This window comes from Acinonyx jubatus, chromosome C1 (genome assembly GCF_027475565.1).
Source record: "Acinonyx jubatus isolate Ajub_Pintada_27869175 chromosome C1, VMU_Ajub_asm_v1.0, whole genome shotgun sequence".
In the NCBI taxonomy this organism is placed as follows: Eukaryota; Metazoa; Chordata; class Mammalia; order Carnivora; family Felidae; genus Acinonyx; species Acinonyx jubatus.
In genome coordinates this window covers 146,090,378-146,105,257 of record NC_069381.1, presented here as the reverse complement: position 1 = coordinate 146,105,257, position 14,880 = coordinate 146,090,378, and positions in this window count along the sequence as shown.

Genomic DNA, 14,880 nt, shown 5'->3' with positions numbered 1-14,880 from the left:
AACAGCAGAAGCTGCATGGCCTTTTCTAAGACTCAGAAGTCACACAACCTTTAATGCTCTTGTTGAGAGTTGCCATGGTGTAAGAAAAAGGCCTTAGGGGACTCCTGGGTGTCTCAGTCCGTTAAGCATCCAACTCTTGATTTTGGCTCAGGTCATGATTCCACGGTTCGTGGGATGGAGCCCTGGGTCAGGCACTGTGCTGACAGTGTGGACCCTGCTTGGGATTCTCTCTCTGCCCCCTCTCTGCTTGTGTGTGCACACGCTCACATGTTCTCTCTCAAAATAAGTAAATAAACTTTAAAAAAATAAAATAAAAGGCTTTAGGCTTTAGAGACAGGCAGACCTGTACTCGCATCCCTGTTCTGCTCTTTTTAGCTGTGAGCCCTTGACAAAGTAATTTAACCTCATTGCAACCCAAGGTGAAACTGTTATCTTAATAACTGGCATCAGAATTCCCCTTTAGAAGATCTTTACTGGGAAAACATTTATTGGGTCAGTAAGTGAGACCTTTGGTCCCATGTATGAGTTAAGCAGCAAGGTATTACAGACAAGGGCCAGACTGCTCTGTGACAGGGAGAGCAATTTGTGTTTGCTTCTAAGAAGAGGAGGTAAGAGGAAACAGTAAAATAGCAAAAAGTGTGAAGCAATGTATATAGGAAGGACCACACCCACTCCCGCCAGAAGTGCCCTGCAATGAGGGTATGAAGGAATTTTTTGATTTTATTTTTTTATAGAACTCCTACCCCCAGAGTGGGGCTTGAACTCACAACCCTAAGATCAAGAGTTGCATGCTCTACCAACTGAGCCAGCGAGGTGCCTCCCAAGGAACATTTTAAGAATGAGAGTGCCTATTATTAAATGTAAAGTCATGGCAATGTGTTGCTTCTGTGTGTCCTTCTGTGTCAGTCTACCCCTCTCTGCAGCTGACATAGCTGTACTCCTACTGACTGTGATTGTAACTACTTTTCTTTTTGTTGTTGTTTTTATTTAAATCCCATTTGGTTAACATACAGTGTAATATTAGTTTCAGGTGTACAATATAGTGATTCAGCAATGCCATACAACACCCGGTACTCATCATGACAAGTACACTCCTTAATCCCCACCTATTTCACCCGTCTCCCATCCCACCTCCCCTCTGGTAACCATCAATGGCTTCTCTACAGTTAAGAGTCTGTTTCTTGGTCTGTCTCTCCCTTTCTCCCCCCGCACCCTTTGCTCATTTGTTTTGTTTCTTAAATCCCACATATGAGTAAGATCATATGATATTTATCTTTCTCTGACTGACTTATTTCGCTTAGCATTATACTCTAGCTCTATCCATGTTGTTGCAAATGACAAGATTTCATTCTTCTTTATGGCTGAATAATAGTAACTACTTTTCAATATAATGGCACACAGCAGATAATAAATGGTAACAGGTGTTACAGTTATTGATCAAAACTTCAAATTTGCAAGTCTTAATAAAAATAATTAACTATTTCTTCATACACCAGTTAAGGCTAGGATCAGAAAAAAACTCAGCTTAAAAAGACTTAACCAATAACAGCGTTCCCCTTGACAATTCCCCTTGACAATGTAACAGAATTCTAACCTCAACTGGGCTGTGTGCTTCCTTGTTTACATCCAGTAAGAAGGAATACATATTCCTGTCCCAACATTCCAAGCAAGAGTCCTGAAATTAACCTTGATTAGACCATCTGGTCCAATGCCCTCTTCTAAACCAATATTGGTAAATGGGGCTGCAATGTGCTGACTGCCTAAGTCAACTATGGCCTATCTCTGGCATTAGAGGAGACGTTGGTTTGCCTTGAAGCATGTGGGCTACATGAAGAAAGGTAAGTTCCCAAATGAATATCTGATTAGGGAGTAGCAAGCCAACAAATATCCACTGCAAGTGGCAAATATAAGTTAAAGACAAAAATCCTTTAAGTTGTGAACTAAAAGGGTCGGGCGGGGGTGGTAATAATCAAGGGGATCTTTGGTGATTAAAAAACAAGCATGTGTGTTTTACTAAAGTTAAAAAAAACAGGTTGGCAATCACATGTATAAGAAGAAACAAAAGAAGGGGAGGAGAACAGGATAATAGATGGATCAAAAATTTAAAAAAAAAAGGATTAGAAGGAAAAACACACAGATGGTCCCTGACTGATAGTTTATTTACAGTTTTTCAACTTTATAATGGTAGGAAAGTGATACACATTCCATAGAAGCTGTACTTCAAATTTTGAATTTTGATCTTTTCCCAGATGAGTCCTATGTGGTACAATCCTCTCTCCTGACACTGGGCCATGACAGCAAGCTGCAGCTCCCAGTCAGCCACGCCATCACGGGGGTGAACCACCGATTCACTTACCACCCTTCTGTACCCATTCTGTGTTTCACGGTGTTTCACTTTCAGTACTGTATCCAATACTTTACATGAGATTTTCCACACTCTTTAAAAAAAAAAAAATGGGCTTTGTGTTTGATGATTTTGCCCAACTGTAGGCTAATGGAAGTGTTCTGAGCATGTTTAAGGTAGGCTAGGCTAAGTGATGCTGTTTGGTAGGTTAGGTGTATTAAATGCATTTTTAACTTAAGATATTTTCAATTTACAATGGGTTTATTAAGACGTAGCCCCTGTAAGACAAGGAACATCTGATAGACAAAGATAAATTAATTATAATAGTCTTGGCTCAATAAAAAGCTGTTAGGTTTCTTTTTCCCCTTGAATGTGAATGACACAGAGGCCTAATTGTCAGGTTTATTAGAGTCATCAGCAAAATGGAACAGAAAAGAACAACTTGTAATAAATCTCACCTAAAAAAGATGGGAACAAATACTAAATAAGAGATGGTTACAAGTAAAGAAGCATCTGAGACCCAATTATCTAATCACAATAGGTGCTCTTTTTCCCTTTTAACATGTACATACTTTGAATACTACCAACAGAATAAAGAAAAATAGTTTTAAACAATAGATATTGAAATTACGTAATATTTGTATTAGTTTCCTGTGGCCACTATAGCCAATTGCCACAGTCTCTGTGGTTTAAAGCAACGGGGATTTCTCCTCTCACAATTCTGGAGGCCAATAGTCTAAAATAAGGGTGTCAGGAGAGCAGGCTTCTCTGCTCCCTCCAGAGGCTGTGGGGGAGAATCCTTCCTTACCTCTTCCAGCTTCTGACATCCCAGCACTTCTTGGCTGTGGCCCCATAACTCCACTTTCTGCCTCCAACTGCACACGTCCTTCTCCTCCTCTTCTGTCTGGCCCAAATCTCCCTCTGCCTTTCTTTTACAAGGACACTTGGCATTGGATTTCAGGCACCTACCCAGACAATCCAGGATGATCGAATCCCCAAATCCCTAATTTAATCACATCGACAGACCCTTTTCCTAAATAAGGTAGCATTCACAAGTTCCAGGTATGTGGACATATCTTCTGGGGGCCACCACTCAATCCACTGTAGTATTTGTTAAAACGGAAAAATAAGCTAACAAAATTGCATAAAGATTCTAAGACTAGATTTAAATCTACAAATCAATTATATTTGCTAATGAAATGTATACATTTTTTATTTTCTCAGTTAAATGCAAGTACTTGGTCGTATTTAAGTAATGCACGTATATGTAGTCATCTAGAGATCCTTATCATTGTAGAGACATGCAGAGCAATTAGGTTGATGACAAATGGGTGAAATGTTTACAGTTTTAAGAAAATCCATTTCCGCTAGGAAATTTTAAAAATGAAAATAATACTTTGGGAGCCATCATACACATATTACCTTAATAAGATATATATTTGAATTATAAGACCCATCTTATAAATCAGAGCCTAGTCAGGAAAATAGAAACCAAACTAGGGGGGCACCTCGGTGGCTCAGTTGGTTGAGCATCTGACTTCAGCTCAGGTCCTGATCTCACAGTTCATGAGTTTGAACCCCACATTGGGCTCTGTGCTGTCAGCGCAGTTTTGGATCCTGTGTCCCTCTCTTTCTCTGCCCCTCCCCCACTTTCTCTCTCTCTCTCTGTCTCTCTCTCAAATACAAATAAACCTTAAACAAGAGAGAGAGAGAGAGAGAGAGAGAGAGAGAAACCAAACTAGGAATTTCAAAGAGACAGCATTTAATATAGGAAATTATGTAGTTGGGAGAGCTGAAAGGTCAAAAAGGGAAAGGTAGGTAACTGTGAGATTAGTAAGCACAGAAAGATAGACAGCAGCTGAGGGAACAAAAAGGAGGAGGTAGCATTATAGGAATAAGACTGCACTTCATACTGTGTCACTGGGAATGCTAAACAGGATGCTGGGAATACCAGGGAGAGGGCATCCAGAAATGAAGTCACTTCCAGAGATACTGCCAGAAACAGAAAGAAAGAAAACTATGACTTCTCCCCTCTTTCCTTAGAATGCCTCCTAATTTTCTGCTGGAACCTTCTATTGGCAGAACCTAACAGAAACCCAGCTAGAAATAAAGCCTGGGAAATGAGGTTTGCAGGCTCCCATCCCGAGCATTCCGAAGCTGATTGTGTGGAAGGGTAGATGCGGGGCTAAGAAAACAGCAGGCAAATAATCAGCACACCCAGTGATACGGAAAAGCAGGTGTGTTCTACATTGCTGATGATGCTGTAAGTCAGAGCACTGAAACAAGTAACTCTTCATACCCATTGACTAAATAATACCACTCTGGGGAACATAACCAAAAGAAAGAAAGAAGTAACCTCAAGGAAAAAAAAGAAAGAATTTATACGAAGATGTTGGAAGTGGCATCATTTATAACTGCAAAACCATGAAAATGGCCATATGCTCAACAATAGGGAGATGATTAAGCAAACCCATAGCAGACTGATGTTAACAAAATACTCTAAAGCTTAAAAAAAGACATATATATTTCAAATAAGTATGAAAATGTTCGTAAAAATACATTTATGTGAAAAAAAATAGAACCAAGAATTGTAGGCCTACCATAATAATTACAATTGGGTAAAAATGTATGAAAGAATCTGAACAAAGATCAAGAGAGAACTGGATTCATGGAACTAGTTTAGAGCTTAATGTTTCTTAGGCTTCTTTTCTTCTATAATGTTACTTAAGTTCTTAATTAAAAAAGAAAAGTAAACAAATCTTTATTTTTAGATTCCAAACCAACTAAAAATTGTGTGTTTCATGTTAAGCTGCTTTAAAGAAAAAAACCAACACACACACACACACACACACACACGCGCGCGCGCGCGCGCGCGCACTACAACCTGGCTAACCATTCCCACCATAGCACTTTTTACAACTCTGGCATTAATCACTGCCATGGCCGGAGGCCAGTGTCCGATTGGTCTAGAGATTTTATTTTACAACCTGAGAACACTGGCTGGCTCCCAGTGCCTCTGCTGGCTTGCCCTGAGCTGAGACTTTTTTCTGTTGCTATACTTCACGTATTTTACTACAGGCCAGGAGTTGTTAAAGTTAACTAAAGCAATGAATAAAGATAAAACAGGGCTAGTACAAACCGCCCCCCACCCTGCATTTTAATGACTATTTAAGTTTTTGTCGATATTTGTTGCTTCAAAATGATTTGTTCTCTCCCAGAGCCCAAGTGCCTTATACCATTCCTGAACCAAAACTCCCTAAACCCAGAGGGCATTAGGCCACACCTTTGAATCACCCCTCCCCCAAACCATGTTGCTTCCCAGAATCATGATGTGCCAAGAAGTTTTTTGCACTCGTGAACTCTGCCTCATTAGCAGACTCATACTGATGCTTGTCACAGCTGCCTCAAGACTGTTTGGAGTCTGAGGGTATGTGGTTACATCAGGGAAAGTATGACAGCATAACTGCCTCCCATAGGGACCTGCTGGCAAATTGCCCAAGAGACCTTGGCCATGCCCCGAGCTGGCTCTCTGTGTGATTGATTAGGCAGTGAGAGGACTCGCAGGAGAACCAAGCTCCAAACTTAATCAGCTTGCCATCTTTGCCTTTTGTGAGTGCTTGAGAATCCTCTTTCATATTCCAGTTTTACCACCTACCACCTGTGCAACCCTAGGTAAGTAACTTCAGCCTCTGTGCCTCTATTTCCTAGTGTTTAAAATGGAAAAATAATAGTAGCTACTTCATAGTTTCTTGAAAAATCCGGGATAAAGCCCTTGAGGCTTAATGGAGGAATTGCTAGTTGTTTACCCAAGATCCATTCTACCTTTCTTTTTATTTATTTTTTTTTAATTTTTTTTTAACATTTATTTATTTGTGAGACAGAGAGAGAGAGAGAGCATGAACAGGGAGGGTCAGAGAAAGAGGGAGACACAGAATCCAAAACAGGCTCCAGGCTCTGAGCTGTCAGCACAGAGCCCAATGCGGGGCTCGAACCCACAGACTGTGAGATCATGACCTGAGCCGAAGTCGGACGCTTAACCGACTGAGCCACCCAGGCGCCCCTTACCTTTCTTTTTTTTATTAACAGAAACATGATTTCGTTTGGGGTAGCAATATGCCCAGCTAAAATACTCCCTCCACAGACTGCCTTACAGCTATGGTGACCATATGTTTCTGTTCTACAGGGAGGGGCTCCCAGGAAAGCAATAGTTTCTGATTTAAAGAAAAGGGGGGGGGGGGGGAGGGAAGAGAGAGCCAGCCAGGATGTGTATTTTGCTTTTTGCTTTTCCTTTTTCATTCTGGACAAAATGAGAATACCTGGGAGAAAAGCAGCCATCTTGCAACCAAGAGAACAAAAGCTAAGGATGGTAGATCAGGAAGCAAGGTTTCTAGGTCCTTAAGATTTTCTTAAGCAGCTGTGCCGGAAGTCAACTACCTACTTCGGAACTTCTTGTTACATGGAAAAATGAACTCCATTTGGCCAGGCCACTGTGGTTGGGGTTCTGTTGCATGAAGATGAATGCAATCCTGATCATAACACTCAGCATGGGGCATGTGGGTGACTCAGTCATTTAAGCGTCTGACTCTTGATCTCGGCTCAGGTCATGATCTCACAGTCCATGAGATCGATCATGGATCAATGGATCAAGCACCACCCCCACCCCATTGGGCAAGCAAGGAGCCTGCTTGGAATGCTCTCCCTCTCTCTCTGCCCCTCCCCTGTTCACATACTCTCTCTCAAAATAAAATAAACTTAAAAAAAAAAAATTCAGCATACTGCCTGCCAATAGTAATACCTTAATAAAGGTTACCTTTTATTTTTCTAAAAAGTATCATGGTTTTGAATCAGCTGTATTACATTGAGCACTAAGAGAGGTTCACCATTATTATTCTGGAATTTAGTTAATAGGTAAATAATGCATAAAATCCTCCATTATCAATGAGGGCTGGTAACATTCTCATTATTCAGAGACACTGGCTGTAATAACATTTGTTAAAATAATATTTGCCAGTCTATTGCAGTTTTTTTTTATTGCTACTAGGCTATATTCAACTATGCCTCTGAAGAGATGATTTTATTGATAAATGTAGTAATTGTATGAAGGGGAAGGAAATAGGACATTTATATATTTTGGCTAACATTTTTTTTCAAAATTAAATTTTATTTTGTTAAAAGAAATGTTCCTTTCCAAGAGATACTGTCTTTATTTTATTTATGAATAGATTTGTTTCTTTGGAACTCAACAACATTTTAAGGCTTTTTAAAAAAAAATGTTAATGTTTATTTATTTTTGAGAGAGCAAGAGAGACAGAGTGTGAGCAGGCAAGGGGCAGAGAGGCAGGGAGATACAGAATCCAAAGCAGGCTTCAGGCTCTGAGCTGTCAGCACAGAGCCCAACGCAGGGCTCGAACCCACAAACCATGAGATCATGACCTGAGCCAAAGTTGGACATTTAACTGACTGAGCCACCCAGGTGCCCCATTTTAATGCTTTAAAATATTTTTTTTGATGTTATTTTTGAAAGACAGACAGACAGAGGAGCAGAGAGAGAGAAAGACACAGAATCCAAAGCAGGCTCCAGGCTCTGAGCTGTCAGCACAGAGCCAGACACGGGGTGCAAACTCATGAACCACAAGATCACTAGCTGAGCTGAAGTCAGATGCTTAACTGACTGAGCCACCTAGGAGCCCCAACAACATTTTAATGCTTTCTAAGGAAGACTGGCAGTAGGGGTAGGAAGAGTACAACCTTGTTGATTTGCCCGTAAGTAAATGTGCAATACATAAAAGTCCTAGGAGATTTCTCAAGATTTCCCCAAGTGTCAGTTATGACACCATAAATAGCTTGCCCTCAAAGCTCTGCTTCCTCTACTTGGACTGAAACATGGATCCATCCCCAACACCAGAAAAGCTATTTCTAGCTTCAGTCTGAAAATACAATTTCTACATAAGACCAGGGTGAAGTCAGAAAACCTGTCAGACATCTCCACAATCCTAAATTATGCTCCTCTCAGTTTTTCTACTTTGTTGTTCAAGTAGAGGAAAGCAACAAGACAGGCTGGCTTATGATGCAGTAATAATACCAAAAGTTCAGTGGCTAAAATTGCAAAATTTGTTCCTTGTTTATTCTATTCACCCTTGATAGGTCAGCAGGGACATTCTTCTCATGATAGCCATTGAACCCAAGCTGTGAGAACAGCCTTCACCTTGAACATTATCTGTCACCGTGTTGAAAGGAAAGGGCCTTACCCTGGCAATTTCCAATATGCGTCACTTTTGTTCACAATTCTTTAGCTAGAACCAGTTTCATGGCCCCATACAACCAAAAGTGGGCCACGAAGTGCAACCCTACCATGTGCTGGCACTAATGACACTAGAGAGAGAGTATTACTGACAGGACTACCCGCCTACAGCTGTGTGTCGTATACCTGTCACCTAATTCTCACAACAAACCTTGATATTGTTTAACTTTAGTTTTCAGATGAGAAATCTGAGGCTTACACAGATCAAGTAATTTTTCCAAGAATCCCATTTAATGTGTGGACTTGATTTCAGTTTCGTCTGATTCCAGAATTGGTGCTTTTTCCATTATTTCCCTAAGCCTCCCAATATAACATGTTCAGTTGCTTACAACCTCCAAGCCTTGGGGGCGGGGGGTCAGATGGAACAGGAGAACAGAGAGTGAAGAAAAGATTTATTGTTAAGAGATATTTCTCTCCACAAAGCCAAATTGTCCATACTTCTGTGGCCTCATTCTTTGTCGCAATGAGGTGACAAAGTGAACTAACCTGACCAAGGATCCGCAGCTCAATCCCACAAGACCAGAAGCCGAAGTTACTAAAATTAGATTATGGAGAAGGAGATATTAGGGACGCCAAGTGGGTCATACAGACATTGCCATAAAATTGACAGGCAGCATTATGCTATTTCTGTTCCTTCAAGTAATCACTCCAGAATGCCTCCTATTACTCAGGGTGATGCCCAACTGCTTTAGAGGGCTCTATTTGCTACTACATAAATCTTACTCTTTAATCCCTAAAGTGGGAGTAATTTTGTTAAGTTCATTATAAGCATTATATATTTTTTGTTACCTCTCTGAATATAGTAATTTTGGGAAGGACTCCCATTTTGCAGTGAAGTATGCACTCAAGCATGCCAGAGAGGCTGATTCAACCTAGAAGTCTCAGGCAGAGAATGATGAGCTGACCTGGTTCTTTGAGGGCTGTAATTTTCAGCAAAGAGAGGATGATCCTTTAAGCTTTTAAAATAGTTTTCACATTGTGTCTCATTTCTCCTACATAGCTAACCATAAGACCTTAAGTATTCAACCAGAGTTGAAGCTGTTGATATAATATAGCTAGATTTTGACTTTTCTAAGCACACTCTAAAAAAAAAAATTATAAACCTGAAGGAATACCATTCCTTCTCTTATGAAGACTTTACTTGAAAATGCTTGTCATAAAATGTTACATGTAAAAGGCAATCTGTACAGTTTTTCAGAGGCTTTGGTTCTAGGGCTGTTAAGCAGCCAGTATGCACCAGTTTCAATATACCAACCTCGATGTGCTTGGCTGGGTCAAGACCCTACCTCACCTCTAGGTAGGTCTATTTTTAGCAGCACTTGTATTTGAATCATTACAGATGATTTCTCCCCTCCACTTTTCAATTTGTCTTTAGTGTTACTTTTCTGATAAAATTTTTTTAGCTTAAAGAGCGTTTACAATATGAGTTCAAATACTTCAGATTACACACTCCTATATTCCTATAGATTTTTTCAATGGAAAACACTGTGAAGATAAAGTATCAAAGACTCAACTAGTAGTCTGAAAATAATCATGAAAGTAAGCCATGAAAGTTAAAACTCAATTTGAAAAAGAGTGTCCTAGAGTTGAGGGTCAACCCCTCCTTATAACAGCCAAAATTTGAGTCACCTGAATAAATAGAGAGCCGAGAGGGAAAGGGCACTCTGAACTCTGCAACCTCTCATATTTAAAAGAAGAAACAGAAGAGGTAATTCCAATTGACCCTTTGTGCTTTATGGGTTTTGCATCCCTGGGAAGGTTAAGATGACAGCCCATTCTAAATACATGTCCATTTACATCAGCAGCCTTTTCTATGGGTGATTTAAGTGTATATTTGAAACATTCCAACAGAGAAACAAAAAATACATCAAAGGACCAAATAAATCCATACAAGCATGGGGATTTGAGAGTCAGTTTATTTGGACTTCATCTCATTCTTATTTACCCACCATAATCCAAATGATACCATAAAGGAGTCAGTATCCAAAAGGCCTGCTTTCCACAGTCAAAACAGTAAAGATCTCCACTCTCTTTCGGGAATGTTATAGTGGATGCTTTGACTATGTTAGCAAAGAGGTGTAGGGGAGGATGTCAGGACAATAATTTTACCAACATATTTTAAGTGACTCAAATAGGTGTCAAGTTCCTGCCTGAACGCTAATTACCTGGATACTAAAAAAAAAACAAGAACAGGTTGAGAGCAGTTTTTATACTACTTGGGTGGTTAGTTGGAATAGCCATGACTGGAATGTCCTGAGCACCCCAACTTGGGTTGATGATGTAATTCAAGTTGAACAATTACTTTAGCTTTTCAGACAGTCAGGCTAGGTCCAGATTCCTTTGTCATAGCCTGACATTCTCTTTTTAATGACTTTTCCCCTTCTTCTCTTACACTCCTTTCTCCCTTGATGGTATCACTACATATGGAAAATTGCGGAGGTTTACTTTATACAACAGAAAAGATTAACACTCACTTTTTAAAAAATCTGGTACATGAATAAAATCCACATAACAATACATACAATACTCACATACAGAACTCTGGGGCCCTTAACCCTAGTAAGCACTAAAGAATGTTTTTAAGTGGAGACAAAGAAATGATGGGAATATTTGCCACAGGATGCAGACATCAGTCCCCTGGTGCCATTAGCTCAATAGGAATTAAATGTAACTATGAACAGGAGAAGTCATTAACTCAATGGTTTTGTTAGGGAGTCTGTTTTGCAACCTGGCTGGACTGATTTGTTGGGTTTACCCAAGGAGTACAGAGATAAAATAGTTAGGAAGAAGAGAAGAAATGATGTGAGCAAAAAACATACTAAAGTTCAAATGGGTAGAACCCAGAGGAAGGCTATGGAGGTGATGAGCTAGTGGCAGATGTTAAATACTTAACTTTTTTAACTGGCGTTTTAACTAGGGGCATTAGCATTAAAATCAAAGAAGCAAGTTTAAGTACTGGTTCTCTAAGGAAAAAAATCAGAAAGGGGCTCTTTGTCCTTTGTTAACACAAGCACAAACATTTGTACAACAGAGAGAAATGCTCTTCTGTGGTTTTCTCCTTTGCAAGTCAGGGATGACGGGGTAATTTTCAAGCAGAAAAACATAATAATGATTGATCACTGACAAAGTCTTATATTTTATATCACTAGAAGCAGATATTTTATATTTTTGGCCCACTTCTCTACATTATACAGTCACTTCTGCTAGTCATTGAAAGAGTTTCCAACATGTTTTTTGAAACATGTATTCTTTCTAGGTCCAGCAAATGATGGGCTACTACTTTTCCTTAAAGGTTGCCTTTTTTAACTTAAAATGCTTTTATTTAAAAATTACAAATGTTAATTATAAAAATGTAACAATGAACAGGAATATTAAAAAACTGTTTTAATATAAAAAAATTTTAAATAATGTTATTCCCTCCCCTTCTCTTCATACTCATTTTAGTGATCTATTATTGCATAAAAAAACTACCCCCAAAACTTAGGAGCCTCAAGCAATAAACATTTATTATCTTTCCAGCTTCTGTGGATCAGAAATCCAGAATAGCTTAGATGGGTGGTTCTTGGCTCAGAGTTTCTCACACATTGCCATGAGGATGCCAGCAGGGATTGTAGTAACCTGAAGGCTTGCCTGGGGTTGAAGGGTCCACTACCTAGGTGGGATCTACTCACACACCTGGCAAATCATTGCTGGTTGTCGGTGGGTCTCAGTTTGTCAATTCCTCACCTTAGAGCTGCTAGGTGTTTCCATTAGGTAGAAGCTAGTTGTGTCAAGGGCAAATGATCCAAAAGACAGAGTAAGGAGGCAGTCAAATGTCTTTTACAACCTCATCTCGGGAATCATGCACACTAAATCCGGCCACATTTGAGGGGATGGAAATTGGGCCACACATTTGTAAAGAGGAATAATGAAGTACTTGTGGACATTGTTTAAAATCACCACAGTGCTACTGATATTTAAAGGTAATCACTATTAATAGATTAATATGTAACTTTCCGGGCCATTTTCTATGTACATATAAATATATATAATGAACATATAAATTTTTATACACTAGATACGTTTATATACTTATTTTATAAAACCCAGAAAATTTATGGATATTGTTAGCAAATTATTATTTACTAATATATAAAGGACATAATTTATCCTCATACCCCATAGCTTGTTCTTTTTAATAGCTGCTAGCATTTCATTGGATACTTACAACATAATTTGTATAAGCATTTCCCTAAAGATGTACCTTTCAGGGGTGCCTGGGTGGCTCAATCAATTGGGCTTCAGAATCTTTTATTTTGGCTCAGGTCATGATCCCAGGGTTGTGGGATAGAGCCCCACATTGGGCTCCGTACTGATTGTGGAGCCTGCTTAAGTTTCTCTCTCTCTCTCTCTCTCTCTCTCTCTCTCTCTCTCTCTCTCTCTGTCACTCTCCCCAACTTGTGCTCTCTCTATCTAAAAATAAAATAAAGATGTACCTTTGAGTTATCTTTAGTTTTTTGTTACTGTGAATATGTTGCAGTGGACATCCTAGTACATAAAACCTTACCTGCTTATTTAAGTATTTCTGTATGATATATTCTCATAAATGAAATTGTTGCATCAAAATATTTCTGCTTTTACTATTTTGATAGGTTACTATAAAATTGCCCTTAAAAGTATAACATTTATCTAGTCATCATATTGGGTAGGGTAGGCTAAATAGAGCTAAAAATTTTCCATGGTTTAAAGACAATAAGTTCATGGGGCACTGGGGTGGCTCAGTCGGTTGGGCGTCTGACTTTAGCTCTGGTCATGATCTCACAGTCTGTGGGTTTAAGCCCCGTATTGGGCTCTGCGCTGACAGTGAACCTGCTTCAGATTCTGTCCCTCTCTCTCTACCCCTCTACCTCTTGTGCTCTGTCTCTCTCTCTCTCTCAAAAATAAACAAACATTAAAAAAAAATTAAAAAAAAAAAAGGACAGTAAGTTTCTTTCTGTTCTGTCACAGTTCAAAGCAGATTTCCCTGTCAATAGTGGTGGCACTAGAGGGATGGGAAGTGTTTGCCCACATAGCCGTTATCTACATAGTTCTTCAGGGATTCAGGATTATAGGGTCTCTGCCATTTGTATAATATCCTAAGGTGACTTGGGTTGTTGCCATCACCATTCTAAGCAATGAGGAGGGAGGAGAGAGCATGAAGGGATAAGCCTGGAAACTTTCATTGGCCAGGCCTAGGAGTGGCATTCATTGCTTCTGCTTGCATTTCATTTAAGAGACCTGCAGAACATACTGGGAAATATAGTAAAGTTGAGAAACTATATGGCCAGCTACAATTCTCTGCCACAGAGACTTTAAAATATTTAAAGTTGGTATGTCATGGATGTCAAGTAATCAAAATGGTTGCTAATCAAAAACAACCAGAAGAACCCAGCAGTACCTACCAGCTAAACATTAATCCTATTACACTGCCATGAAAAATTGAAAATAAAAATCTCAATAATATTTTTCATGGACTCAAAAGTGTATTTTGTTTGTTTTAATGTTTATTTATTTTTGAGAGAGAGAGAGAGAGCACGCACAAGAGAGAGCAGAGGGAGAGAGAGAGGGGCAGAGAGAGAGAGAGAGAGGGAGAAAGAGAGAATCCCAAGCAGGCTCCAAGCTGTGGGACTCGATCTCAGAAGTGTGAAGTGATCTGAGACAAAATCAAGAGTCAGATGCTTAACCAAATGGGTCACCCAATCACCCCAAAAGTGTATTTTGTTTTACAATTTAAATGTTTAGCCTCTCCAGGAGCACCTGCATGGCTCAGTCAGTTAAGCTTCCGACTTCAGCTCAGGTTGATCTCACCATTCACCGGTTTGAGCCCTGCATCCAGCTCTGTGCTGACAGCTCAGAGCCTGGAGCCTGCTTCGGGTTCTGTGTCTCTGTCTCTCTGCTCCTCCCCTGCTCAACTCTCTCTCTCAAAAATAAATAAATATAAAAAAAAATGTCTAGCTTAACCAAATGAGAAAATTTTGAAAAGGAAAAATAATGAGGATGTTCTTGTGTTACTAGATATCAAAGCATAACATGAAGGTATAGTAATTAAGATAATGAAATACAAAGGAATAGATCAATGAGAATTTATAAAGCTACAAATTCTGCCAAACTCTCAATTGTATTAATCATCATTTTTCTGGAGACCACCCTCTCCAAGTCTGCCATCATCCTGCTTCAAGGTAGAGTAATTGCTCTCTAGGTGTCCCCTATGTGGGGG